At 42.3% G+C, this 27,204-nt stretch overlaps 1 long non-coding RNA gene across 2 annotated transcripts; it reads right to left on the reverse strand.

The window, feature by feature from the left end:
• Positions 1-280: 280 nt before the first annotated feature.
• LOC134338395 (uncharacterized) lies at positions 281-2,711 on the reverse strand. Of its 2 annotated transcripts, none has more exons than XR_010016219.1 (3): positions 2,600-2,711; positions 2,173-2,270; positions 281-593 (listed from the first exon to the last, which is right to left on the reverse strand). It is a non-coding gene; the product is annotated as an uncharacterized LOC134338395 (long non-coding RNA). The 2 variants fall into 2 exon arrangements; XR_010016220.1 differs by having other exon boundaries at positions 2,554-2,684.
• Between the last annotated feature and the right edge of the window lie 24,493 nt (positions 2,712-27,204).

Consider the following 27,204-nt stretch of genomic DNA (forward strand, 5'->3'; position numbering starts at 1 on the left):
TCTGAGGCTGAGACTGTTCTTCGGGACATGACCTTAAATTCTCGTTCTGTGATTTTAGACTTTTTGATCCAGGTAAATATATCAACTGTCGAATCTATCTATGGCTCTCATAATGTTATTCACTTCTTAAAACGCTGAAGAAACTCAGCAGGTCAGACAGCATCTATGGAAATGCATGAAAGACTGAAGAAGGGTCTTGGCCCAAAACGTCAGCTGTTTATTCATTTGCACAGATGCTGCCTGACCTGCTGAGTTCCTCCAGTATTTTGTGTGTGTTCCTTTGAACTATAATGTTATATTCTATATATTTTTTCCTCGATGTATCTTATATGGAATGATCTGTCTGGATGGCATGCAATCTAATGCTTTTTGCTGCATCTTGGTATATGTGACAGTAATAAACCAATTAGCTATTATATAGCCACAGCAACGACCCGAACTTGTCCATTTAAAATAATACAGTAAGGTGTTCCAAGATGACTCCCAGACATTTGGCTGTTCGAGATGAAGGCAGATTTGTTGAGGAGGGAGGTGTATTTCACCTCCGGATGTGCACCGAACCTGATATTGATTCAAAAAGAGGTGTCGTCCAGCTAAAGTAAAATGACAAGGAGAGTTATCAAAATGAGTTTGACACCAAGTCACATAATTGCATTAAAAACAAAAAAAAAATGTGCATGTTGGAAATCTACAATTAAAACAGAAAATACCGGACTTAACCAGAGGGCTGGTTCATGAAGAGAGAAACAGATTTTCCATCTGATAACTTTTTCACCAGAACTTGGTCCAAGTACTTTGGAATGCCTGCCTAGAGTTAAGAAAGCCACCAGAGTACTGGATGGTAGGATTATGTTAGGAACCAACCATACAGCAATAAGTTCTTTATTTCATAAGGAGGAAGTCACCACTCTGTTGGCCGTAGGTACTCATATTAAATGGTCCAATGTTCAATGCTTCTCAGCACTAAATGGGAGGTTTACTCATAGATTAGGTTTTGCATGGAACAGGGGGTTTCTGCTCTAATATTATTAAAGTATAGTCTAATAGAGATGTTGGAAATAATGAACAGTTTGGAGAGAATAGAGAGAAATTATTCCAAAAGGAGGTAGGTCAATTATCAGAAGGCAGATGTAAGGGAGGTGAGGGAGTAGGAACGTGTTCTGATCTGGAAGGAGATTTAAGAATGACTTCCTAAAGAGAATTGTTACATCCTCAAAAAAAAAAGGATATTTAACTCTGTAGGAAAACCTGAAGTGCAAAGTGAAGTAGACAGGTTTCCCCAAATCTTGACCAAGTCTGTTCTACCCTGTAAAAAGATTGGGTCAAAACAATAATTTACAATAATAACATACATTTTTGAGAAACAAGAAGTAACAAATAGCTTGTTATCCTCACTTGTGGAGCAGTTAACAGGACATGCGTGCAGCAATTGCTGAGAATCTCTGCATTAAAAGTTAGATTTCTGAGATTTCACCAGCAAACTTCCAGCAGGTTAGGCAGCAGTGACGGGGAGTGAAGCAGAGTTTCAGGTCAATGACTTTTCTTCAGAAATCTGCATTGACAGTGCATCTAGCTTCAACTGTTTATCTTCTGAGAGATTTCTATTTGATGGAAAGGGAATCATTCCAATTCACAGCCAAAAAAAAACAGCATCTCATCACAGTGGGTCTCAACAAATAACACAAGTGTGTAATTCACATGAAATTCTATAAACTTAAATGACTGTATTAAGGCAGTAATTTCATTCAGGAGACAACTGCTTTATAATAGAGCTTGCTGACACCAATCTCATTTTCAGCAAAGCTGTTTCGTTATAAAAACCTTCACAGAGGAGCTTAGCACCCTGCAACCATCTGCAGGTTTAACTCGGTCTCACTTGCAGTATCTCTGCTGTCTGCTGTTGATAACATCACGCTGCTTTGCTGTACTGGAAATAAATATTATCATTCAGAGTTATTAAGGCTGAAAGCTTGTCTTTCCTTTTGGCCCAGAGATCAAACCCAACTGAGCAAAAAATCTATGCCGATATGTCAGTGAAGGGGGTGGAACTGCACTCGGAGAGTTGCTGTTTCTTAGTGAGCCATTCTGGCCCTTCTGCCCTCTCAGGTGTGACATAGACCATAGAACATTACAGCACAGTACAGGCCCTTCGGCCCACAATGTTGTACTGACCTTTCAACTTAAAGATTAAATCTTTCTAAGAGATTCCACCACGTAGTTTGAAGGAAAATCCTCTCAGTTCCACTGACTTATAATTCTCCCTCAACAACCTTGTGAAAAGAATGACAAGATTCAAAGATTCATACCACACTTATTATCAAAGTGTGTATGCAGTATACAACCCTGAAATCTGGCTTCGCCACAGGCAGTCACGAAACAAAGGAGAACCCACGGAACCAATCCATTCAAAGAAAAATATCAAACATCAAGTCCCCCTCCCCCACGTGCAACAAAAATCGCACCAGCAGCAGCGAGAAAATGAGCTAAAACATAGCATATAATACTCAAAATTAGAAGGCATATTTCAGTTCAGTTCAGCTCAATAATCATTACCTGCAGGCTGCCCCGATCCAAAAATTGCTCAAAAGTAGTAACAAACCTGGTCATTCTATCATTAACACAAGAAATTCTATCATTGTTGTTTATAAGATCATTCTCTGCGGAAACTGCTGCTCCATTTTCATGTGTGTCTACAGGTTGCTGGCTGTAAAGAGACCTTGGGTATTGTGAAATTCCCCAATGCCACATCGATTATTCCTTCTTTAACTTTCATTAGAATAAACAGATTATTTATTGTCTGAACTGCATCAGCCATTGAATAGTAGGTGGACAGGGTCTGCTTCTCACAGCCAACTGCCTACAGTTTTTTTGTATTTGTAGAATAAATAATGTTAATTTTTGTAGTAGAGTCTTTAGGAGGAGTGAAAACTAAAACTGTATCTCCTCCCAATAAAAGCAAGGTAACTTCAGTAAGAATGTAGGAGTGAAGGAGAGTTACAGAGAAATTAGATGCATAAATCAAATTCACTCACTTAAATTAGCACGGGTCACAAGCTTGATTAACATAGGAATTACCCAATCACTCTGCTTGGCTATAAAACTGGTATTATTTGTAACAAATGAGGAAGTGTTGCAAAAGCAGAAATAAGAAGAGAATTGATATCATCAATCAGGAAACGGCAACTGGAGTTTTCTGGGACGTGTACTGAGGAAAGAGAAGCTCGAACATCTTGCAGTGACGGGAAAAATTTGATGGAAGAAAAAGACACGGTTGACGGCTCATGACGTTCATAAGTTTCATCAAGAGATGGACAGTCAAAGGTTTTGAGGAGCTTATTAGAACTTCTCAAATTAAAGACAGATAGAAGACTATGATCACCAACGTTATATGACTCGGCACATAATGATGTTGAAAATGATTATTTGCAACCAATACCCTCAAATCAAACAACTTTATTTTAATGTATGCAAATGAGATTCATGATAGGATGTGAATTCAATATGTTGGATGGATCATCTGTATCCTCTGATTTCATTCGGTGTTCCCTGGTGGGCCTCCTGTCCAATCACTGGTGAGACCAGACTGAAGGTGGCAGTGAGATCACTGAAGCATTTCTCCTTGAGCAATAGTGACTCAAAACAGATCTGATCTGGGACAGTACTAGCAGACATACTCACCAAAATATTCTGCAAACTTGCACTTCTTTCCCTTTTGTTTTTAGTGCAAGTAGTGTTTGGAAGGACTGCTAAAAAAAAGCATTTAATGTGCTCTGACCCTACAATAAGAGATTATGGAACCATGTGTCTCTACCACATGCTGTTCATTCTGGTCTGTCTGCTGCAGTGTATATACTATGTCTACAGACTGTCAGTTTGTCTGCTCAGCTTAAACTGATCTCAAAGGCACAGTAACATTTTTTATTGCTCAACTTTGGCATTTGAGCGGATTGTTCTCTCCAGGTTTAATTCAATTACAAATTTACAGGCACTACTACTGTCTATATAAAGGGAGAACAGGAAACAGTGAGTGTTTAACGGGTGTCTTAAATATCCCAGAGCTTTATTAAACTATAGCGGTAGTAGCAGGCGCCAAGTTGCAGAGAACTAGTTATTAGCCAACAGTCACTTGCCAATCAAGTACTTTTCTTCAGCAAACCGCTTTTAACTTTACAATTGTTTCAACAGCAACAAAAGAATTTATAGCCCTGAATAATCATTTGGGACTGGGAGTCCATGAGTCCAATCAAATTCCCCTATACCAAGGATCCATCAACAATGAAGTCAAGTGCTTGCTGTGTTGCACCTTCACCCCTAGATGTCCTCAGTGTGCTGTGATACCTTCACTCACTGACCATGTTAGTGACATCTAGCGATGGAGCGACATCTTACATCGACAGATCGTCAATCCTGGACGATGCGGGAATGAAATTCTAGCCCAGATCAAGAGTGCTGGGTCGGTTGCTATCAGCTGTAAGTCAATTCCAACAAGACTGACTCCATTTTTCTGCCATGGACAGACCTTTCAGACACCATCAGACAAGAAGGAGGCCATGCTGGAGGTTCCAACTACTCTACAAATTGCACCTAGTGCAGCTGGCAAGAGCAAGCAATCAGCTTATGTTCTGGTAAGCACTTTCCAAGGGTCCTAAATAGTAGAAGACCTTCGGTAATTCTTCCTGATGAACAGCAGATCCCATTGGGAGCAAGAATATATATTTGTCCACGGTTTCTTCTTGAGTCTCCGAAGAACCAAGTTAACTTGGTGATTAGCACTCTCAGCTCATGGAAAAATTTAGGTTCAGAAATTTGGGGTCACCTGTTTTTGAGTCCCAGTCTCCCTTTCTTCATGATCAAAGTTTGCAGGAAAGTTCAAAATCCAGATAAACTGAGAAGTGTTTCTGTACCTCCTTGCTCGACGTAGAGTCACAAAGTCATAGAAAAGTACAGCACTGAAGCAGGTCCTTTAGTCATTTAGTCCACCCTGAACCACTTAGGTTCTCTGCTCCCATCGACATGCACCAGGACCATAGATCTCCATACCCCTACCATCCATGTATCTATCCAAACTTCCCTTAAATGTTGAAATCGAGCTCGCATGCATCACTTGCGCTGGCAGCTTGTTCCACACTCCCACCACCCTCTGAGTGAAGAAGTTTCCCCTCGTGTTCTCGTTAAAACTTTTCTCCTTTCATCCTGAACCCATGGCCTCCAGTTGTAATCCCACCCAACCTCAGTGGAAAAAGCCCGCTTGCATTTACCCTTCAGAATTTTGTAAACCTCTACCAAATCTCCTCTCAATCTTCTAAATTTCAAGGAATAAGGTCCTAACTTATTCAATCTTTCCCTACTACTCAGATCCACCCGACCCGGCAACATCCTAGTAAATTTTCTCTGTACTCTTTTAAAATTCCTCACACCTTTCCTGTAGTAGGTTACCAAAACTGCACATAATATTCCAAATTAGGCGTTACAAATGACTTATACAACTTTAACATAGCATCCCATCTTCTGTATTCAGTACATTGATTTATGAAGGCCAAGGTGCCAAAAGCTTTCTTCATGACCCTATCTACTTGTGACACCACTTTCAATGAATGATGGAGCTGTATTCTCAGATCCCTTTGTTCTACCACACTCAGTGCCCTGCTGGTTATTTGCTATGTGCCTACGGTTTTATTGAATGACATAAACAAAAGAACTGGAGGAACTGAGCAAGTCAGGCAGCATCTGTGGAGGAGAATAAACAATTAATGTTTCGGGCTGAGACACTTCTTCAGGTCTGCAAAGGAAGGGGGCAGAATCCAGAATAAGAAGTTGGGGTTAGGAGAAGAAGTGCAAGCTGGCAGGTGATAGGTGTGACCAGCTGGGTGAATGGGGGAGGGAAGAATGAGGTCAGAAACTGGGAGGTGATAAGGGGAAGAGGTAAGAAGGAACCTGATTGGACAGAACTTTGGACATGATGGAAAGGGAGGGAGGAGGGGACCCAGAAGGAGATGCTGGTCAAGTGAGGTGAAGAGAAAGAGTGAGAGGGAAACCAAAATGAGGAATGAATAAGTGCTTAAGCCTTATTCATCTGTCAGGGTTCTTCGCTGTAAAGTCCTATTTTAGTATCCACACATTCATTCAATCCAAGATCACCACTGCTGTTGAATTTTGTTTCCATAGTCCATGGATAATGAGAAAGATTGTAGTGTCCTGTTACAAACTTGTCAATGACTTACTCTCTCCCTAATGATGCATGTCTCAGTGAGCTTGATTCCATGAAATGTCTTGAGGAACAAGACAGAAAAAAAAGATTCTGGAATGATTTCAAAACCTCCTCAAAAACAGTGTGACATTCCTGCCAATACCTGCGGATCTCCAACCCCCCCTGACCCCATGATCACTCAAAGTATAGAAGGTTCATTCAAGGTAGTACTGAGAACATTAAATCCACTCACCAGATCATCATCATCACTATATGCCATGCCAGATGACATGGGTGATCATGGCTCCATGGCCAGGATTATTCTGGGTAAATTTTTCCACAGAAGCGGTTTGCCATTGCCTTCTTCTGGGCAGTGTCTTTACAAGATGGGTGACCCCAGCCATTATCAATACTCTTCAGAGATTGCCTGCCTGGTGTTAGTCATCACATACCCAGGACTTGTGATATGCACCAGCTGCTCATATGACCATCCACCACCTGCTCCCACGGCTTCACATGACCCTGATCGGAAGGTTAAGCAGATGCTACGTGGCCCCAGGATGATCTGAAGGCTAGCGGAGGGAAAGAGCACCATACACCTCCTTTGGTAGAGTTGTATCTCCACCCCGCCACCCAACACATCAGAAGCTGAATGAAAAGGACAGACGGTCTGTACCATGTCACAAACTGTCCACCTGTCCATCCCATCAATCACTTCCCCTTTACTTTTTTACTTTATTCTATTGTCACCAAACAACTGATATTAGAGCATACAATCATCACAGTGATATTTGTTTCTGCACTTTGCGCTCCCTGGATTACAAGTCGATAGTAAATATTAACAATTTAAATTATAAATCATAAATAGAAAATAGAAAAATGGAAAGTAAGGCAGTGCAAAAAAAACGAGAGGCAGGTCCGGATATTTGGAGGGTACGGCCCAGATCTGGGTTGGGATCCGTTCAGCAGTCTTATCACAGTTGGAAAGAAGCTGTTCCCAAATCTGGCCGTACGAGTCTTCAAGCTCCTGAGCCTTCTCCCAGAGGGAAGAGGGATGAAAGGTGTGTTGGCATGTCCTTGATTATCCTGGCAGCACTGCTCCGACAGCGTGCGGTGTAAAGTGAGCCCAAGGACGGAAGATTGGTTTGTGTGATGTGCTGCACCGTGTTCACGATCTTCTGCAGCTTCTTCCGGTCTTGGACAGGACAACTTCCATACCAGGGACTCTGCTATTCTGATGTTAGCTTCTTCAGTTACCCAGCGCTAACAGAACTGGATTGCCTACAGTCCTGCTGAAGGGTCTCAGCCTGAAAGGTTGACCCTTCACTGCCGAGGAGAGATACTGACTGGTGTGGTTCATTCCTCCAGCATTTTGTGCGTGTTGCTGGAGAGGAAGCAGGTCAGTCTTGACCCTTAGTGACTAGTTAAGAAGAAGAAGTACTCCACCACGTTTCTGAGGTCCCACCATCAGCTGTTGGATCCTCGGAGCCTCCAGTTCCCTCCCACCACCTTCCCTGAACACCCCAACCCTTCCTTTTCCTACACTATCAACCCTCTTCAACCCCACCCCCCACCCTTTATCCTAGCTCTCATCTGTGTCATGTAGTTACATTTCCCTTGGACCTTCCCCCCTCTGAGGTAGAACGTTCTGTCCTCAATAAGGGCTCACCCTTGTGCCCCTGCACCTGCACCTCAGAGGGTCCCACACCCGCCATGAAGCTGAGCTCTTCTTCCATCGCCTTCATTTCCCAGCCTACTTCTTTGGCAAGGACTCTCCAGCCCGCACCAATGACCCTTTCTCCTGATTTCAACCCTCCTCCTCTTCCTGGACACCCCACTCTGGTCTTCCGCCTGCTCTTGCATCTTTTCATTGCTAACTGCTGACGAGGCATCAGCTATCTCAACTTTAACACTCCTCGCTCCAATTGAAGGGTCTCAGCCAGAAACGTCGACTGTTTACTCTTTTCCATAGATGCTGCCTGGCCAGCTGAGTTCCTCCAGCATTTTGTGTGTGTTGCTAAGAAGAAGTGTCCCCAGTGGAACGGATGATGTTGCCTTTATACATTGGGCCAAAAGGGAAAGCTTTGCCAATTTTTGATCTTGCATCCCTACCTGTTATTCCAGGTTTGATAGCAATCAATATTATATTGTGTCTGACTGGAGTATAATACAAACTGAAGGGGCAATAAAAACTCTTAGCTGTGGGGTATAATTGCTGTTTTCCAGATCCTCCTCCTGTCCAATGTGGACTACCCCTGGATTTAAAAGACACGACTGAGCCGCAATTGAAATTATTCCTTTCATGTTGAAAAGCCTCAGAATAGACTACAAAGCAAAGCAGAGCAATTGACTGGAGCTCGACCAAAAGCATTTAAAGTGTGGCATCCAGTTCCTTCACTCTGAGGGCAGTGTAACAAAATTCAATCATCTCTGCATTAACAGAATGTTTAAGGGTCAGCAACTGGTCCTCATCTTATCTGCCCTGGATCTCGTTAATTCTTTATTTACTCATTGTGTTTCCTTGTAATCTATCTCTATTGCACCTTGGCTGGGTGCAATCCTCCCTAGTGGAGGCTATGTGTTTCTCTGGATTCCAGCGTAATCGAAATTCACTCCCTGCCACATATTTCACACAAAATCCAGATTAAGCAGGGTGAGTCGAATAGCACAGAGCCAGTCAGTCAAGCATATGTATTGGCATGCAGTTTGCTGCTGAACATTGCAAGTGTATCAAGAGTTTATAAGTAAATAGGATAAATATATCAATGTGAAGTTTATTACTAAACCTTGTAAGTGTAGAGTTTATTAGGAAGAAGTGTGAACATCCCAGTATAGTACTTGTCAGTAGCTGCTGAAATGTGTCAGAGTTGAATTTATCAGTGAAAACAGTAGGATATCAATGTAAATCTCGTCAGTTCCATCCTGGGCACTAGCCTCTGTAGTTTCCAGGACGTTTTCAAGGAGCGGTGCCTCAAAAAGGCTGTGTCTATCATTCAGGACTCCCATCACACAGGTCATACCCTCTTCTCATCGCTACCATCAGGGAGGAGGTACAGGAGCCTGAAGGCACACACTCAACGATTCAGGAACAGCTTCTTACCCCCTGCCACCAGATTTCTGAATGGACACTGAACCCATGAACACTACCTCACTACTCTTTTGCACTACTTATTTAATTTAATTATTATATATGTATATTTACTGTAATTCACAGTTTTTTTCTCTACTATTATATATCACATTGTACTGCTGCCGCAAAGTTAACAACATGTGCTGGTGATGTTAAACCTGATTCTGGCTCTGATAAAGTTTAGTGGTTAATATTGTAACCTCTAACCACAAACAGTTTATTATTTACCATTTAAGATGATCACTGGGGTGTTATAACCGAACTATATAAATATACTTTGTATGTTTATTGTTGTGTGTTTGTCTTGTCAGTAAGTGGCTTATTCCCACTCTCTTAACCACCTTTCAGATCCTTTGCAGTTTCAGGTATTCTGCCAATGATAACTTCATACATAACTTTTTACCTTAGGACTTGACAATTCCAATACATTTCTGGGTGGTCTCCCTCATTCCGGAATCAATGAACTTGAGGTCATCCAGAACTTCTGCTTGACTCTGACTCTTTCATTACCCATCTGGTTGTTAACCAATTAAAGAAACCCCAGATTTAAAATTCTATGATTCTTAATCCCATATCCTCCATGTCTCTCCTACCTACTCATCCCTGCGATCTTATGAAAGTACTTACACTCCTAGCCTCTTGGTAAAACCCCAAAGGTAATCACTGAGGTATCATAAGCCATCAAATTCCTCACTTGTGGAAGATCCCTCGCTGAACCTCTTGCCCTCTCCATGGCCCTCATTTGTTTGGAGAAAAATGTCAGGAGGCGATGGAACTGGTGACTGATGTTCCTGCAAGAACTTAATGTTATCATCCATAGACAAATTCCTCCCTGTCGTTTTGTGGCTAAGTGGCTTTGCTGGCATTTTCTTAACTCTAACCTTAATTCAGACAGTTTTCTCTTGTGAGCACAGTTAGGAGAACCACATTCCGTCTGGCCTCTTATCTTTGACAAACTCTAATTTGTGGCTCCTCCTGGCAAATTGCCTGAAAATGAGTTATGATGGATCCCTGGCTAGACGCATAACACAGTACCCTTCATTTACTTGTTCTCATCTTTGAATGCCTCCGTAGTTTCATCCACCTCGTCTCTGAGATCTTCTCTGGCCTCTGGCTCCTACATCGCCTATAGACAATCATTTGATTTTTCTTTCTGAGATATTTATGTACTCCTCTCTTTAATTCTAATGCCACCCTCAAACTTCTTCTCTCACTGCCTTTGCACATACTCTGACCTCCTTCTTTAAATTCCTACATAAGATCTGCTTGGTTGGACCTGACTTGGTCCAACCAAGCAGAGTCCACTGCCAAGAAGGCCCACCAGTGCCTTTACTTCCTGAGAAAACTAAAGAAATTTGGCCTGTCCCCTAAAACCCTCACTAATTTTTATAGATGCATCGTAGAAAGCATTCTTCTAGGGTGCATCACAACCTGGTATGGAAGTTGTCCTGTCCAAGGCCGGAAGAAGCTGCAGAAGATCGTGAACGCAGTGCAGCACATCACACAAACCAATCTTCCGTCCTTGGATTCACTTTACACCGCACGCTGTCGGAGCAGTGCTGCCAGGATAATCAAGGACATGACCCACCCAGCTAACACACTTTTCATCCCTCTTCCCTTTGGGAGAAGGCTCAGGAGCTTGAAGACTCGTACGACCAGATTTGGGAACAGCTTCTTTCCAACTGTGGTAAGACTGCTGAACGGATCCTGACCCGGATCTGGGCCGTACCCTCCAAATTTCCGGACCTGCCTCTCGGTTTTTTTGCACTACCTTACTTTCCATTTTTCTATTTTCTATTTATGATTTATAATTTAAATTTTTAATATTTACTATCGATTTGTAATCCAGGGAGCAGGAAGCGCAGAACCAAATATCACTGTGATGGTTGTATGTTCTAGTATCAATTGTTTGGCAACAATAAAGTATAAAGTAAAGTATAAAGATCCAATTCTAATTATCTTTTTGACCTCTCCCTCTTAACTGGACTCTCTCTTTGCTCTTGGTATCCACTATCTCCAGCAATGAAGAAGCTTTGGAAGTGTTGCTCAGACACCAGGGAGAAGGTTCCTAATTGTTAATTTGTTTATTTATTTATTTATTGAGCTACGGTGCGGAATAGGCCCTTCCGACCCTTCAGACCCGGAAATCCCCCAATTTAGCCCTAGCCTCATCACAGGGCAATTTACAATGACCAATTAACCTACCAACCAGTACGTCTTTAGGACTGTGGGAGGAAACTGGAGCAGATGGGAGAAACCCAACGGTCACAGAAGGAACGTACGAACTCCTTATAGGCAGCAGCGGGAATCGTCTGTACTGTAAAGCGCTGCACTAACCACCGTGTCGCCCTTTTCTGATGTAATACTGTGCAACCCAAAACGTCCTCTTGGAATGGCCTTGTCAGCCTTGTATTTATAGACAGCTTCAAAGTAAAGGGTAAGTACAGTGTATTAGTTCCACTGAGTTCATTTCAGTTCATCACTGAGCAGAATTACTGCTTTAGTGAAGGGTATATTGGTGTGAAGGGATCAGGTATCCCGATGCATGGTACAAATAAACATTTGGGCAGCCATTGATGGGAGTACAACACATCAAAGAAAGGAAATCTTCTTAAAATGAAAAGCTGTAGACATTGTAACAACCCCCTTCTAAAAGAATATGTAATTATCGCTAATTAGGTATTTAAAGTACTTGAATATTTAATTGCATAATTAAACATTAAAAATTATGAAACCACTAAGTATCAAGGCCAGGCAATTCCCCTCTCTACAATTTTGCTAATCAGCCAGCTGCAGATGTCGGAAATCGGAAATAAAAACAGAAAATATGGATGAAAAGCCTTCAGCCTCTTAGTCATAATCATACTTTATTGATGCCGAGGGGAAACTGGTTTTCGTTACAGTTGCACCATAAATAATCAAATAGTGATATGTAAATTATGTTAGGAAATAAGTCCAGGACCAGCCTATTGGCTCAGGGTGTCTGACCCTCCAAGGGAGGAGTTGTAAAGTTTGATGGCCACAGGCAGGAATGACTTCCAATGACGCTCTGTGTTGCATCTCGGTGGAATGAGTCTCTGGCTGAATGTACTCCTGTGCCCACCCAGTACATTATGTAGTGGATGGGAGACATTGTCCAAACTGGCATGCAACCTGAGACACAAATTCCATTTCTCTTTCCATCAATGCTGGCATACCTGCAGAGTGTTTTCTGTATCTCCTGTTTTCGCAGTCCTAGGGATGTCTCAGACTTTCCAGTGGATTGGCAATGACACTCAGTTAGTTTTCAGAGGATTGCCCGTAATGGGTACAGGCATGACCCCTGGAGTGCCATTCAAGTACCTGTTCTAGAAAAGTCCACATTCCGTTCCCAAACTTACATTCCCAGAGCTCATCTCTGCTCTGAACATGCTGGGAAAAGCAGGATACTTGATGACTGCTCTTAGAAAGTGGCTTTCCAAAGAGGGAAAAGTGCACTGAAGATAAGCAGGCACATTGTCTTTGCTTCATTTTGCTCCAAGAAGGCAGCAAGGACTTGTATTCATGGATTTCTTCATAAATAAGTTTCTTCCTCGCATTCCCTGTTTTTCTAATCAGATGCATCATAGCCTGGTACGGCAACAGATGGCAAGGAATTGCAGAGAGTTGTAGACACGGCTCAGTCCATCACAGAAACAAGCCTCCCCTCCATCGACTCTGTCTAGACATTCCACTGCCTTGGGAAAGCAGCAGATACAATCAAAGGCCCCATCCACCCCGGTATTAGGCTGAAGATACAAAGGCTGAAACTCCACACCGCTAAGCTCAAGGACAATTTCTACCCTACAGTTATTAAACTCTTGACTAGACCTCGTGTACCATAAAGATAAACTCTTGACCTTGCCATGGCCCTTAACCTTATTGTCTGCCTGAACTGTACTTCCTCTCTAACAGTAACACTACATTTAGTGGCCACTTTATTAGGCACAGGGGGTACCTAATAAAGTGGCCATTGGTTGTATTTCTGTATGTCTGTGGCCTTCTGCTGCTGTATCCTATCCACTTCAAGGTTTGGCACGTTATGTGGTCAGAGACAATCTTCTGCACACTATTGTCGTAACATGAGGCTACTTGAGTTATTGTTGTCTTGAACCAGTCTGGCAATTCTTCTCTGACCTCTCTCATTAGCAAGACATTGTTGCCCACAGAATTGCCACTCACTGGATGTTTTTCTTTGCTTTTCAAACAATTCTCTGTAAAAACTCTAGAGACTGTTGTGTGTGAAAATCCCAGCAGTTCAGCAGTTTAGGAGACGCTCGAACTATCCTGTTTGGCATCAATGATCTTTCCAAGGTCAAAGTCACTTCGATTACATTTCTTCCTTATTCTGATATTTGGTCTGAACACAAACTGAGCCTGTTGACCATGTTTGCATACTTTTATGCATTGAGTTGCTGCCACGTGATTGGCTGACTAGATACTTGCATTAATGAGCATGTTTACAGATGTACCTAATAAAGTGGCCACTGAATGTATATTCTGCACTCTGTTATAGCTTTACCCCTTGCAGAATTTTGATGTAGTTGTGATTTGAAGTGCTATGCATGGATGGCAGCATAGCAGTTGGAGAGATACTATTACATCTCAGGGTATTCCAGAGTTCAGAGTTCAGAGTTCGATTTCAGCCGCATTCTGTCAGGAATCGCTACATCCTCCCAGTGGATTGCATTGGTTTTCTCTGGGTACTCCAGTTTCCTCCCACAGTCCAAAGACGTACTAGGTAGGTTAATTGGTCATTGCAAGTTGTCCTGTAATTAGGTTAGGGTTAATCGGGTTTGTCGGGGGTTGGACGGTACGGCTCGAAGGGTTGGAAGGGTCTAATCTGCACTGTATCGCTAAAATCAAAACTAAAATTAAAATTTAAATTTAAATTTAAAAAACCAAAGCTTTCATTGTATATCGGTACCTGTAACAAAAATATATCAAACACCACTTGCGGAAGTCAAGTTGGCACTGTTTGCAAATAGCCTCCAAACTGATTTTTAACTTGGTGGTGATCAGAAATCAGCTCTCAGACTCTCTTTCTTCTACTCCCCAGAGGGTACAAGTGCGGCCTGGCTAACCTTCCCGTATGCAACTATTTACCTGTCGATAGAAAATCTCCGCTGAACTGCTTCCCGTGTAGTCAAATTCCGAAGAATTGATTGTGGACTTCAGAAAGGGTAAGACGAGGGATGCACACCAGTCCTCATTGAGGGAACAGAAGTGGAAAGAGTGAGCAATTTCCTGGGTGTCGACATCTCTGAGGATCAATCCTGGGTCCAACATATCAATGCAGTTACAAAGAAGGCACGGCAGCGGCTATATTTCATCAGGAGTTTGAGGAGATTTGGTATGTCACCAAAGGCACTCACAAATTTCGGCAGATGTACCAAAGAGAGTGTTCTAACTGGCTGCATCACCATCTGGTGTGGGGGGCCGGGCACTGCAGAGGATTAAAATAAGCCGCAGAGAGTTGTAAACTCAGTCAGCTCCATATGGGCACCAGCACCCCACCCCCCAGCATCCTGGACACCTTCAAAGAGAGATGCCTCAAAAAGGAGGAGTCATCACTAAGGACCCCAGAACCTCTTATTGCTGCCAACAGTAAGGAGGTACAGGAGCCTGAAGGCACACACTCAATTCAGGAACAGCTTCTTCCCCTCTGCCATCCGATTCCGGAATGGGCATTGAACCCATGAACACTACCTCACTGCTGTTTTGCAATACTTATTTAATTTAATTTATATCGAGAGGGAGACTTCTTACTGTAATTCGCAGTTATTATTATTATGTATTGCACTGCTGCCACACAGGAACGACACAGATATCAAACCTGATTCTGATGCTGAAAATTCTTACTTAAAATAGAAGACCAAGAGGGTTCATGGGTATTCCAGATGTGTTTTTGCACGAATGTCCAATATAACTCAGGCATTAAGTCCTTGCTTTTGTATTCAGCTCCTCTGGCAATAAACTTATTGGGAGACCAGCGAGATGGATTGACTTGCTGCTGTGGGACCACAGGCCACCTTTGTCAAGCGTGAAAAGTTTGGGGCCGCATACCTGGCCTACAAACTATGCAGGTTACAGGCACTTGAGAGGAATGGGACCCTGCTGTAAGCTGGGGAGCAACCATTAACCAAATCATGGTAAACCTCACCTTGACTAATGTGGTGAGATTGGCTCTCCTTTCTTGAGAGAAGATGTCTTTGCCTTAAATATGTCTTCTTAAAAGAAGTGTAATAAAGGTGCATAAGACTGATTTCTGGGATGTGGGTTTATCCAATAAGGAGAATTTGGATAGATAAGGCTTATATTTCCCAGTGTTAGAAGTCCAAGTGATGAAGTCATTTTTGCATAAGATATTTTAAGACACTTTGATGCTCAGAGGGTTTATTTTATGACTGGGGATCTTCAAACTAGCTTCAGTGAGTCAAATGTCTAAGATTTAGTCTTCCAGGGAAATAAATTCCTGTAGCCAAAGTACGGTAAACCTTTATAAAACACTCAGAATGCTAGGGGGACTCAGCAGATCAGACAGTGTCTACGGAGATGAACAAATAGTTGACGTCGCAGGCCGAGACCCTTCTGCAAACATTTGGAATTCTCCACCCCAGTGGATGTTGTTATTGAGTATATTCATGATAGGATGGAATTTTCATAAGGAGAGACAATGAATAAATTCAGGAATTACAATAGAAGAACAAGGGTGATCTTACTGAGTGAGTAGAAAAAGCTTCAGCAGCTGAGGGGCCGACTGCTGATTTTATATTTTTGTTCCTTTGAAAGCAATTTGTTATTATCAACCCCCAAGATACTACCATCTCAATTTCTTTTATATTGCATGAAGAATCAGACAAGGACTTGTTTTTTTCCCGATCTAGTATCCTAAGGAGAAGGGGCCAAAAGCTTTAGTATTTCCTTTAGCCAGCTCTGCCTGTCCAAAAAATAAATCTGCTGAAAAAGAGAAGGAAATGTGAAGCGATGCAGTTAAGCCTTGACTTCAGTAGCCAGGGAAGAGTGACTCATTACAGCTCTGATGCCCAGGCGCTCAAGGGGCTTGCTCCTGTAGCCTTCTGCACACAACACCACTTCACTCTGTTACCTAACTTCCCTCCATTGTTATTGATTACCGTCAGGTAAGGAACTGTTCCCTCTCTCTCTCAGTAACCACCTGCAGTTTCTGTTCAATACTTTACACCATTTGTCCGGCTAATATACCTGAACGCGTTGAAAGGTAGATTTAAAAAATGAATCGCAGGTCCTTCCCTCTGCTCCATTTCATGCTCACTCCTCTAATAAAGTGACACTGACAGATGAATATGTCAGCCAATTTTGGAGAGATTTTCAAATAAAACAATTTTTTTCCTTTTGTTATTGCGAGAGAAACACTGAGTATAAGAAAGAGCAACAGAAGGAATTAGTCTCCTTCTGTGCTTCAGAGCCCTGGCCAAAATTATCTAAATTTTCTCATTTTGGCAGAGCTTGAGCTTTTCTCGATAATATGGCATATGAGGAAGGTTGGTCGATACTGGGGATTAGTCTTAAAATGAAGTTAATATGCCATTCATTTCTTTTATAGAAGATACGTTATAAGCAGCAAATCCTTTGTTGCCTATTCTAAATAAATCTGTATTATAGTAAAGTTATTGGACAATAGATCCAGTGATATGAACTTAAATCAGAATCACCAGAATCAGGTTTATCCTGCATGCTGGCGTCTTGGTGTGCTCTGCACTATACCTCAATGATCTGCACAACATTCCTGAGTCACTGAGTGTGTGCCTTCAGGCTCCTGCACCTCCTCCCTGGTGGTAACAAGGAGAAGAGGACATGTCCTGGATGATGGGGGGCCTTAATGAATATTACTCCAATGACCGGGAAATTTAACTTTAAATGATTGAATAGATCTGGAATCCAGGGTCCGTAATGGTGGCAGGACACTGTCATATTGTTTTAGATCTGGTCCGTTATTGATCTTCAAGGAAGACAATCTTTACCCAGTCTGGCCTGTCTGTCACTCCAAACCTAAAGCGATCCAATTTGCTCTTTAACTGCTTTGTCGAATGACCCAGCAAGCCACTGTGTTTGGACCCAGTTAGAAAAAGGCAATAATCACAGGCTGCCCCCATATAATCCTTGCTGATTTGATTTAACGTAAACAAGCATTTTGCTGCTTGTTTTGATATATATGTGTATATATTGTTACGTACCCCATAACTGGGTTGCCAAACCAGCAGAAATGGATCACTCAGTTGGAGTCTGGATTACTAGAACTAAGGAAGTTTTATTAAAGAAACAAGCAACACAGTACCCTAATCAAAAGGATAATAAATGCAACAGTTCAGCAATGATAACCATACATGTACACAGAATTAAGATAACAGGATCAATCAAGCTCTATCGTTGTCTAGGGGTAAATGACCAGTTTCAAAGTGCCGCAAAGTTCAGTTCAATTTAGTTCAGTTCAGTTCGCAGTAATCGCTGCCGTGGTGATGGACAGTGGGGGGAAGGAGAGAGAGAGCAAAACAAATGAATATTCAAGGCTTCCACACAGACCTTCGCAGTCAGCTTTCGAGGGAGTCCTTTGTGATGTCATCTGAGGTCACCGACTGTGACCCCTCCGTTTCCTGATACGATCGTTTCCCTGCGGTGAACCTGGCACCCAGGCAAGGGCGGACACACACCAGGTTCCCGCCGATCGTGCCTTTCCACCCTGTGCGTCTATGGCCCGGTACTTCCCACCGACTTGCGAGAGACGCACCGCTTCCAGGGTCCTGTTACCTCAGGTGTCGTGTGTGTCCTGCCTTAGCGAACCTGTCCCTTTTTATCCCCCTGCTGGGGTATCGCCTGTCCATCACTTCAAACAGTTCAGGGTTCAAAAGGGGGAGCCGATCTTGACAGCTCTCCTTCCCCTTCATTACACATCTCCAAATGCTGCTCCATTCTTTTCCTTATCTCTCTCTCTCCTGAAGACAGGTGGCAGACCAACTGCTGATTCCACTGGTGCCAGCACAGGACAGCTACATCTTAATCTATGTGTATTCTTGTCACAATATCTATATCTGTCTATCTATATATATGGAATCTATAGAGATGATGTCTTCCCCCTTCTATTTCAGTCCTGAAGAAAGGCGTCGGCCCGAAACGTCGACCGTTTATTCATTTCCATAGATGCTGCCTGAGCTGCTGAGTTCCTCCAGCATTTTATGTGTGTTGCATAGGATTTCCAGCATCTGCAGACCTTCTGGTGTTTAGAACACATGGAACTTGGAATGTAGGATCATCAATGGGTCTATGAAGTGACCAAACAAGGGGGTGTCAAAATAAAGGATGGCAACTATCGTTGCTGTCAGTTTCCACCTGATCAGGTTGAGACTCACCTCATTCTCTCACAGTCTCCAAGGCAGTGGCTTTATAGTATGTTCTCCGCAAATTCATGCTGGATTCATCTGTGGTTCAAGTCTCATTTCTGCACATGTTTAATGTTTTCCTTTATTTGTAGTTCCTATTTCAGGCCATTGAATAAAAATATATTTTCAAGAGAGGAAACAAGGGAAAAACTCTTTTATAAATGCTTAGCACACCTGATCTAAAAAGATAGACTTAAATACAAAACAAAAAGCTTTGGGACTGAGCTCAAGACCGTTTGCTATATCTCTCTGGAAGAGAGTACATTGTGGGAATGCTGAGAAGTGCTAATTTCTCAAAAAGAATAAGTTCGTTCTGTTCCTAAAATTTCAATTCTTCCAAAAGAAACAGCACAATAAGACTGAAATCACTACCTATACAGATCCTGAGCTGTTGTTCGAACCATCATTGAAGATCAGCAGCACCTAATAGCACCCAGCTCAGAGTCCAGACCAGAGGGAACGGAAAGAGGTGGAGTGGATCAGTAGCTTCACACTCTGTCCTCAGAATAGAATAGAATCAGGTTTAATATCACCGGCATATGTCACGAAATTTGTTGTCTTTGCAGCAGCAGTACAATGCAATATATAAATAGAGAAACAACCTGAATTCCATTAAACATATATATCAAATCAAATTAAGTAAGTAGTGTAAAAATGGAAATTAAAAAAGTAGTGAGGTCGTGTAGTTCAATATCCATTCAGAAATCTGATGACAGAGGGGAAGAAGTTTTCCCTGAATCATTAAGTGTGGCCCTTTGAGCTTCTGTACCTCCTCCCTGATGGTAGCAATGAGAACAAGGCATGACCTGGGTGATGGGGGGTCCATAATGATGGGTACCACCTTTATGAGGCATTGCTCCTTGAAGATGTACTGGATACTATGGAGACCAGTGCCCATGATGGAGCTGACTAAGTTTAAACTTTCTGCAGCTTATTTCGATCCTGTGTAATAGCCGCCCCCGCACCTATACACCAGATGGAGTTACAGCCACTTAGAATGCTGTCCAGGGTAAATTGTGTATACTGTATCTTTGTGAGAGTCATTTGACTGTTAGATGTTATCAACCTCTTCTTCATCGTGACTATTATGAATGCCTACATCACAAAAGCAGCGAACGTATACTGATGTAAGTCATGGATTTATGAATATCTTATGCTAAACTTTCTCAGTTTAATGTATAATAATCAGAATAAAGCTAATAGATCATAAAAATAACCGATGCGTAGCAGCAGTGATTTGAATGGTCTAAATGAATCTGCATCAGCTCCACATTCCCTGTTTCTCACTCATCTGAATCCACTTCTTCCTCATTGAAATCCACTCATCCTATATCTTTAATAAATGTGATAAAACAGAGACAGTCCACTTGATAGGACTGACCACACAATGTTCAATCAACACATCCATTAATAATTTACCTTTGCAAGGATACCGTGAACCTTTCTGGCAAGAAATGAAATGGACTTGTTAACAAACCGATCCAAAAGAAATGTTCCTTCTGACAAATGATTCAAATAACAGAGGACGCAAGCTGAAAATAAGGATGATAGGAATAGAAAGAAAGATGGGCGGTTAATTTCATCCTGAATATATTCCAAAGACCAATGCAGTCTGCAAAATCCAATGTGGGGACTGCAGCAAATATTACATCGGCCAAACTGGGACAAAACCTACAAGGATCCATGAATGTCCGTTGGTTGTAAAGCAGCATGAGCAACTCTCTGGAGTCTCTACCCATGAAGATCAAGAGGGGCACAAATTTGAATGGGCATCAGTGAAAATCATGGCATGCTAGAGAATTCCTAGAAGCATGTCAATTCTGTAAACTAATTCCTGGACCCAATCCTATTTATGAGCCAATGTGAGCAAAATTCCAGACCACAACACATGAAGTTCACCACACAGCCAGTCAATGACGAGATATCCTCCCCATATCACAACTGAGTTTCTGAAGTAACGTCCACTCAACTGATTATAAAGGCCAAGCATTCAGAGGACACACCACAATCAACTGCGCACTGATGATGTATCATTGCATGGTGATGAAATGTTTGCAAAGACCTGAGAACAACTCAACCCAAGCAACATCACAAAGGTGGCATTGGAACTAAAATGGGCCTTTTTTATTCAAATCATGTTTTTTTCCTGTAAAAGTTATGAGTAATTTATTTTTTCTCCTGTAACTGCTGCTTATTTGATGCTCTGTATCTGTGGTGATGCTACTGCAAGTAAGTTTTTCTTTGCGCCTTTTCATACATGTACTTGACCACATGACAATAAATATGGCTTTGACTTTGAAAATGTTCAAGACTCATTGAGAAGGGTAACTGATGGGGGCTGGCTGTTGCCAAGTAACAGCTTTATTAAAGAGAAGAGATTGATGGAGGGGAAAGAGGTGAGGTAAGTGCAGCTAGTTTTTGAAAAAGGGATGGGATGTTGCAACTTTGATTGCCAACTTATTCTGTAGACTCCCAAAACGTAAGGTTATTGATCCACTTCTAAGAGCAGGCCTCCGGTAAGTGTTAATTAGAAAATACAATCTAATGTACAAATTTCTAAGCCACCCTATCCTGTGGTACAGGGGCTTGAGACATTTGAAGTCCAGCATATGGCTTCACTCTAGCAACAATCTCATGTGCTACATCATCTGTAATAGCCAAATAAACAGAGAAAATAGAACTCCAGATACATTGGGAGGCAAGGACATGAATCACGCATAGGACAGCTTATCATTATTTCCAAGAAGGTTGAACTGAAATTTGTGGCAAACCAGAAGGCCCTTATCCTCCAGCTGGCTTTAGAAGGCAACTGTTTAATGAAAGGTGCAAAATGTCTGGTTAAGTAGGATCTGTTGTTATCGTGAATAAGGTTTCTATTAGGACATTTTCTGGACTTAGGGTGTACAGCAAAATAGGGTGGGACTTTTGAGAGACTTCAAACTTTTTTACTGTGCCATGGCCTGTTCTTCATCAAGTTATGGTATTGTTGCACTAACTATATGTTATAATTATGTGTTTTTTGTTAGTTTTTCAGTCTTGGTCTGTCCTGTGTTTCTGTGATATCACACCGGAGGAATATTGTATCATTTCTTAATGCATGCATTACTGAATGACAATAAAAGAGGACTGCGTGTCCTCATAATCTAAAAAAAATATTAATTTGAACACGGACAGTGGATTAAATTTAAAATGCAGTTCTGGACAATGGGTTCCTCGAGCTGTAAATAGTAGTTAATTGAAAAAACAGACAGCGTTGATTCACATTGTCTGGAGTGTGGGTGTGAAGAAGGAGGTGTGAAAGTTATATGTAATTCAAAGAAAGCATTGTAGATACATTGTAAATATAGAGTTGTCCTTTAAGTTTTAGAATATAAAATGTCATGTAATGCTGAGTTGAGCAGGCCACTTCCTCCAAAACTGTCTCAACATGATGCCTGCTGTGTCTCATTCTGTCGGATTAAACTCTACTTCGTATCTGCCAGCTATGTCTCTCTGGTAACTTTGCTCACATTACGACAGTTTCCTTGGACTTCCAGGAAGTTTTTGATAAGGTCCCACATAGGAAGTTAGTGAAAAGTGTTATATCACATGAAATTTTAGTTTGATTAACAGACAGTATCAAAATTAATGGGTCCTTCTCAGGAAGACCAGTGACGACTAGAAGGTCCCTCCACCAATAAAGAACTTATTTGGTTTTTATTGCACTTAAGCACCCTGGGGTAGTGTTTGACCTCTTAGTATTTCTACCAAGACCAACAATCTTGGACAATGTGATGTCTATCAGAAAAGTCCATTCACTCACCCATCCCCTCGCCCAAATGCTCTGCTACCTAAATTAACTCTTTTCCAAGCTAAAATAAAGTGTCCACTGAGGTTGGGTGGGACTACAACTAGAGGCCATGGGTTAGAAGTGAAAGGCGAAGACTTTAAGGGGATCATGAGGGGAACTTTTTCCACTCAGAGGTCATGAGAGTGTGGAATGAGCTGCCAGCACTAGTGGTGCATGTAAGCTCAATTTCAATGTTTATGACAAATTTGGATAGGTACGTGAATGGCAGAGGTATGGAAGGCTAAGGTCCAGGAGCAGATTGGTGGCACTAGACGTCTTAAATGGTTAGGCAAGGACTAGATGGGCTGAGGGGCATGTTTCTGTGCTGCCCTTTTCTATGATTCTATGACTCTATGTCTTGGACCGGGAATGTTAACTGCTTCTCGTTCCCCACGTCCTGTGTCTTTCCAAAGTTTTCTGAATTTACTTCAGATTTCCAGCATCTGCAGGTTTTGTTTTTGGATTTTCAAATATCAGTGAAGGCTTAGAACCCTGCGAGCTTGATGGTGTGATGTACTATGTGTTCACAAGCTCTGCGGTTTATGGATTGGACTGTAGCTTGATTGAACTTATTTGATTCTGCATATTTGCTCATTCTTTCTTGTTACTGTTAGCGCAATTAGGTTTTTTTTTGCATATAGGAGGTGGTTGGTGTTTTTCTTTGAATGGCTTCCACAGTTTTCTTTGTTTTGTGGCTGTCTGGAGAATACATACTTCGATAATAAATGTACTTCACACTTTGAAGTTTAAAGTTTCTTTGCTGTAGGTTATCCAACCCCTCACTAGAAAGCAGAATGCAAAATGTTTTAGAACATGAAACATAATACAGCTCAGGAACAGACGTTTTGTCCCATTATATCAGTACTGATCCGGATAATAAATTAAATTAATCTCATCTACTTACACAGGGTCTATAACCCACCATACCCCACCTATACAAGTGCCTATCTAAATGTTTCATAAATATTACAACCTTATCAGCTTCCACCACTTCCCTGCAGCACATTTCAAGCCCCTGCGACTTTCTGCCTAAAATTCCTGTCCCACAAAGCCCCTTTAAACTTTCCCCTTTCTGACTGTAAATTAATGTCTCAAGTGGGGGTGCATGGTAGTGTAGTGGTTAGCACAACAGTTTACAGTAGCAGAGACCCAGTTTTAATTCCTGCCACTGTCTGTAAGGAGCTTGTACCTTCTCTCCGTGACCACACGGCTTTCCTCCAGGTGCTTTGGTTTCTCCCATGGTCCAAAGATGTGCTGGTTGGTAAGTTAGTTGGTCATTGCAAATCGTCCTGTGATTAGGCTAGGATTAAATGGGAGATTTCTGGGGAGTGTGGCTCGAAGGGCTGGAAGAGCCTATTACGCAATGTCATTGTCATTATGTGCCCTGCCGAATGACATAGGCGATCATGGTCTATGACCATGATTGTTCTTGGCAAATTTTTCCACAGAAGTGGTTTGCCATCACCTTCTTCTAGGCAGTGTCTTTACAAGACAGGTGAACCCAGCCATTATCAATACCCTTCAGAGATTGTCTGCCTGGCGTCAGGGGTCACATAGCCGGGACTTGTGATATATACCGGCTGCTCATACGATCGTCAACCCCCTGCTCCCATGACTTCATGTGACCCTGATCAGTGGGGGGGGGAGCGCTAAGCAGGTGATACACCCTGCCCAAGGGTGACCTGCAGGCTAGTGGAGGGAAGGAGCATCTTACACCTCCTTTGGTGGAGACGCTTCTCCACCCCACCACCACCCAATTCCACACTTTATCTCAATAAACAAATAAAGAAACATTTGACATTTCCACCCTGGGGAACAGACGCTGACTATGCACACCTTCTCTGCCTCTCATAATTTTATATAGTTTTACCAGGTGGCACCCCCCCCCACCCCCAGCCTTTGACGCTCTAGAGAAAACAACCTGAGCTTTCCCATGCTGATATCCGTCACTCTCTCATCCAGGCAACGTTCTGGTGAATCTCTTGCACCTTCTCCAAAGCCTCCTTTTATTTCAAATATTCTTAGTCAATCATTTTGCTGCGCTGCAGGAAGATACTGAAGCCGTCTTTATTTCGATAGGGTTGTCTATTGAAAGCAGCAGCAGGTACACATCAGAAACTGTGCTCTGTTGAGGTTTAAGGTTACATCCGAATGAGCCTTGGACAGAATGTCTAAGCCGTGAATTAATAATGATTTGTGGGCATATCACTTTGTACAGGAACCAAGGTTTTAATACACACTACTTAATGTGAGATAAAAGAGCTCTCTGTTCTGAGATAGACTATTCTCCAGAAACACTGCCTAAGTAGTGTATTGAATCAACCACACCCTCCCTCACCCCCCCCCGACGTGCACCACACCCCGACTATTATAGCTCAGGTTACCCTTAAATGCCTCGTTGGTGAGACGATCTCTGCTTCCTCAAGTATGTCTGCGCAGGGCCCACTGCCCAAAGGCATTCTCACCATCAGGAGGGAAAAGCTTGCGTTTCTCTCAGCATCAGAAGCTGGTGAGAATCTGCCCACCCCACCCACCACTTACCCCAGCAAAAGGGAATACTGCTCGGCAGACCAGGTCTGTTGGCTGACATTTCTGTTGTCAATGGTCTATTGTTGAGCTTGCAACGAGAGCAGTTCGGAGGATTCCGTTACGCAGCCCCAGTTGGTGTGGTTTTCCATTGATTCTATTATGGTTATTATTCTCCTGTGAATTTATTGAGTATGCCCACAAGAAAATGAATCTCGGGTTTGTAAATGGTGATGTATGTAATTTGATAATAAGTTTGAACTTTGAACTTTATTAAGGGAGAAGACGAATGGCTAACTAATCTGTTCAATTCACTCTTGGCTTTAGAAATGCACAATGCATAAAAGAAGAGGATAAGTTTGTCTTTGAACGACCATAGAAGGCATGTGTGTTGGGTCAGCGCTGCTTTTGACGAGAAGAGCAAAAGAGTTGATCCAACATTACTGTTTAAAATTGTCTTTCAGTAACAAATAATTGTCATTCAATACCATCATCCCACAGAGACTAGTGGAGAAACTGTCGCTGCTTGGCCTTAGCACTGCCATGTGTCGCATGGATTCTGGATTTCTTGACAGAGAGACCACAGTCAGTCCGTGTTGGCAGGAACATCTCTGAATCCATCACACTGAGCACTGGATCCCCACAAGGCTGTGTGCTTAGCCCATTGCTGTTTACACTGCTAACACATGACTGTGCAGCCAGATTCAAGGAGAACCTGATCATTAAATTTGCAGATGATACCACAGTGGTGGGGCTCATCAGCAAAAGTGATGAAACAATGTACAGGGAAGAGGTCAAACACCTAGAGAGCTGGTGCAGGGATAACAACTTGATGCTTAATGTCACCAAAACCAAGGAGATGATCATCGATTTCAGACAGTCTCAGCCTGAGCACACACCCCTCAGCATCAGTGGCTCCACAGTGGACAGAGTGGAAAACATCAAGTTCCTTGGGGTGCAGATCTCGGACAATCTCACCTGGTCCAGGAACACCACTGGGATTGTGAAACGGGCCCAGCAGAGATTGCACTTTCTGAGGAAGTTTAATCAAGCATCACTCCCCACTAACATCTTAACTACATTCTACAGAGGCATGGTCGAGAGTGTGCTGACCTTTTGCATCACAACCTGGTACTCCAGCTGCAGTGCTGTCAACAAAAAAGCCTTGCAGAGGGTGGTTAGGGGAGCAGAGAAGGTTATTGGGGTCTCCCTACCTTCTGTCCAAGACCTCTTTCAGAGACGCTGCCTCCAGAAGACACGGTACATCATTAAAGACCCCTCACACCCTCTCCATGAATTGTTTGTTCTTCTGCCATCAGGAAAACGTTACAGGAGCATCAAAACTAAAACCACAAGGCTACTAAACAGCTTCCTCCCACAGGCAGTCAGACTGCTAAATAGCTGCTCTACCTGACTCTGCTTTGGACACTTTTAATTTGCACTGGACAATTATAACTTGATTTTAACTGATATGTGGCTGTTGTGTTTTACTATTTATTGTTATGTTTATTATTTAGTGTTGCATTTGTTATGTTATGATTGCACTGCTCCTGAGAAACGTTGTCCCATTCTGCCCTGCAGAGCTGATGTACGGTTAGAATGACAATAAAGTTTTTTTTTAATCTGTTTGAATCTTTTGAAATGTCACTTCTCAATGCTTAGAAAGGAATGCAACAGGAAATCTGTTTTTAATTGGTCAATAAAACCTTCTCCATTTACTCGGTGGCTCTGCCCACCGTATCAGCTCTGTAAAGTATCCGGTGGTGAATGAACCAAGTCAAACTTGGAATCAAGCAGTAACAAGACTTTAGGTGGGAGACAGGAAGGAAGGCGAGAGAAGGTGTGACAACAGCAGGAGCTGGTGAGAAAGATTAAGACTGGAATTTAGATTAAGGTTGTCAACTAGTTAGGTTTGGGCCAAAATGGGATTTAAAAAAAATAAACTGGCTAGAATTATCCAGGATATTAGTAGAGCAGTAAAGTTTCGATGTTTTGAATGCTGAACCCCACCTTCCCACCAAGCAGAAGAAATGTTGCCAAATATGTCCACTAGGATTAGCATCCTGTTTTTGAGAACACCACTGGCTGAAAGTATGTC

The sequence above is a fragment of the Mobula hypostoma genome, chromosome 27 (genome assembly GCF_963921235.1).
Source record: "Mobula hypostoma chromosome 27, sMobHyp1.1, whole genome shotgun sequence".
NCBI classification, from domain to species: Eukaryota; Metazoa; Chordata; class Chondrichthyes; order Myliobatiformes; family Myliobatidae; genus Mobula; species Mobula hypostoma.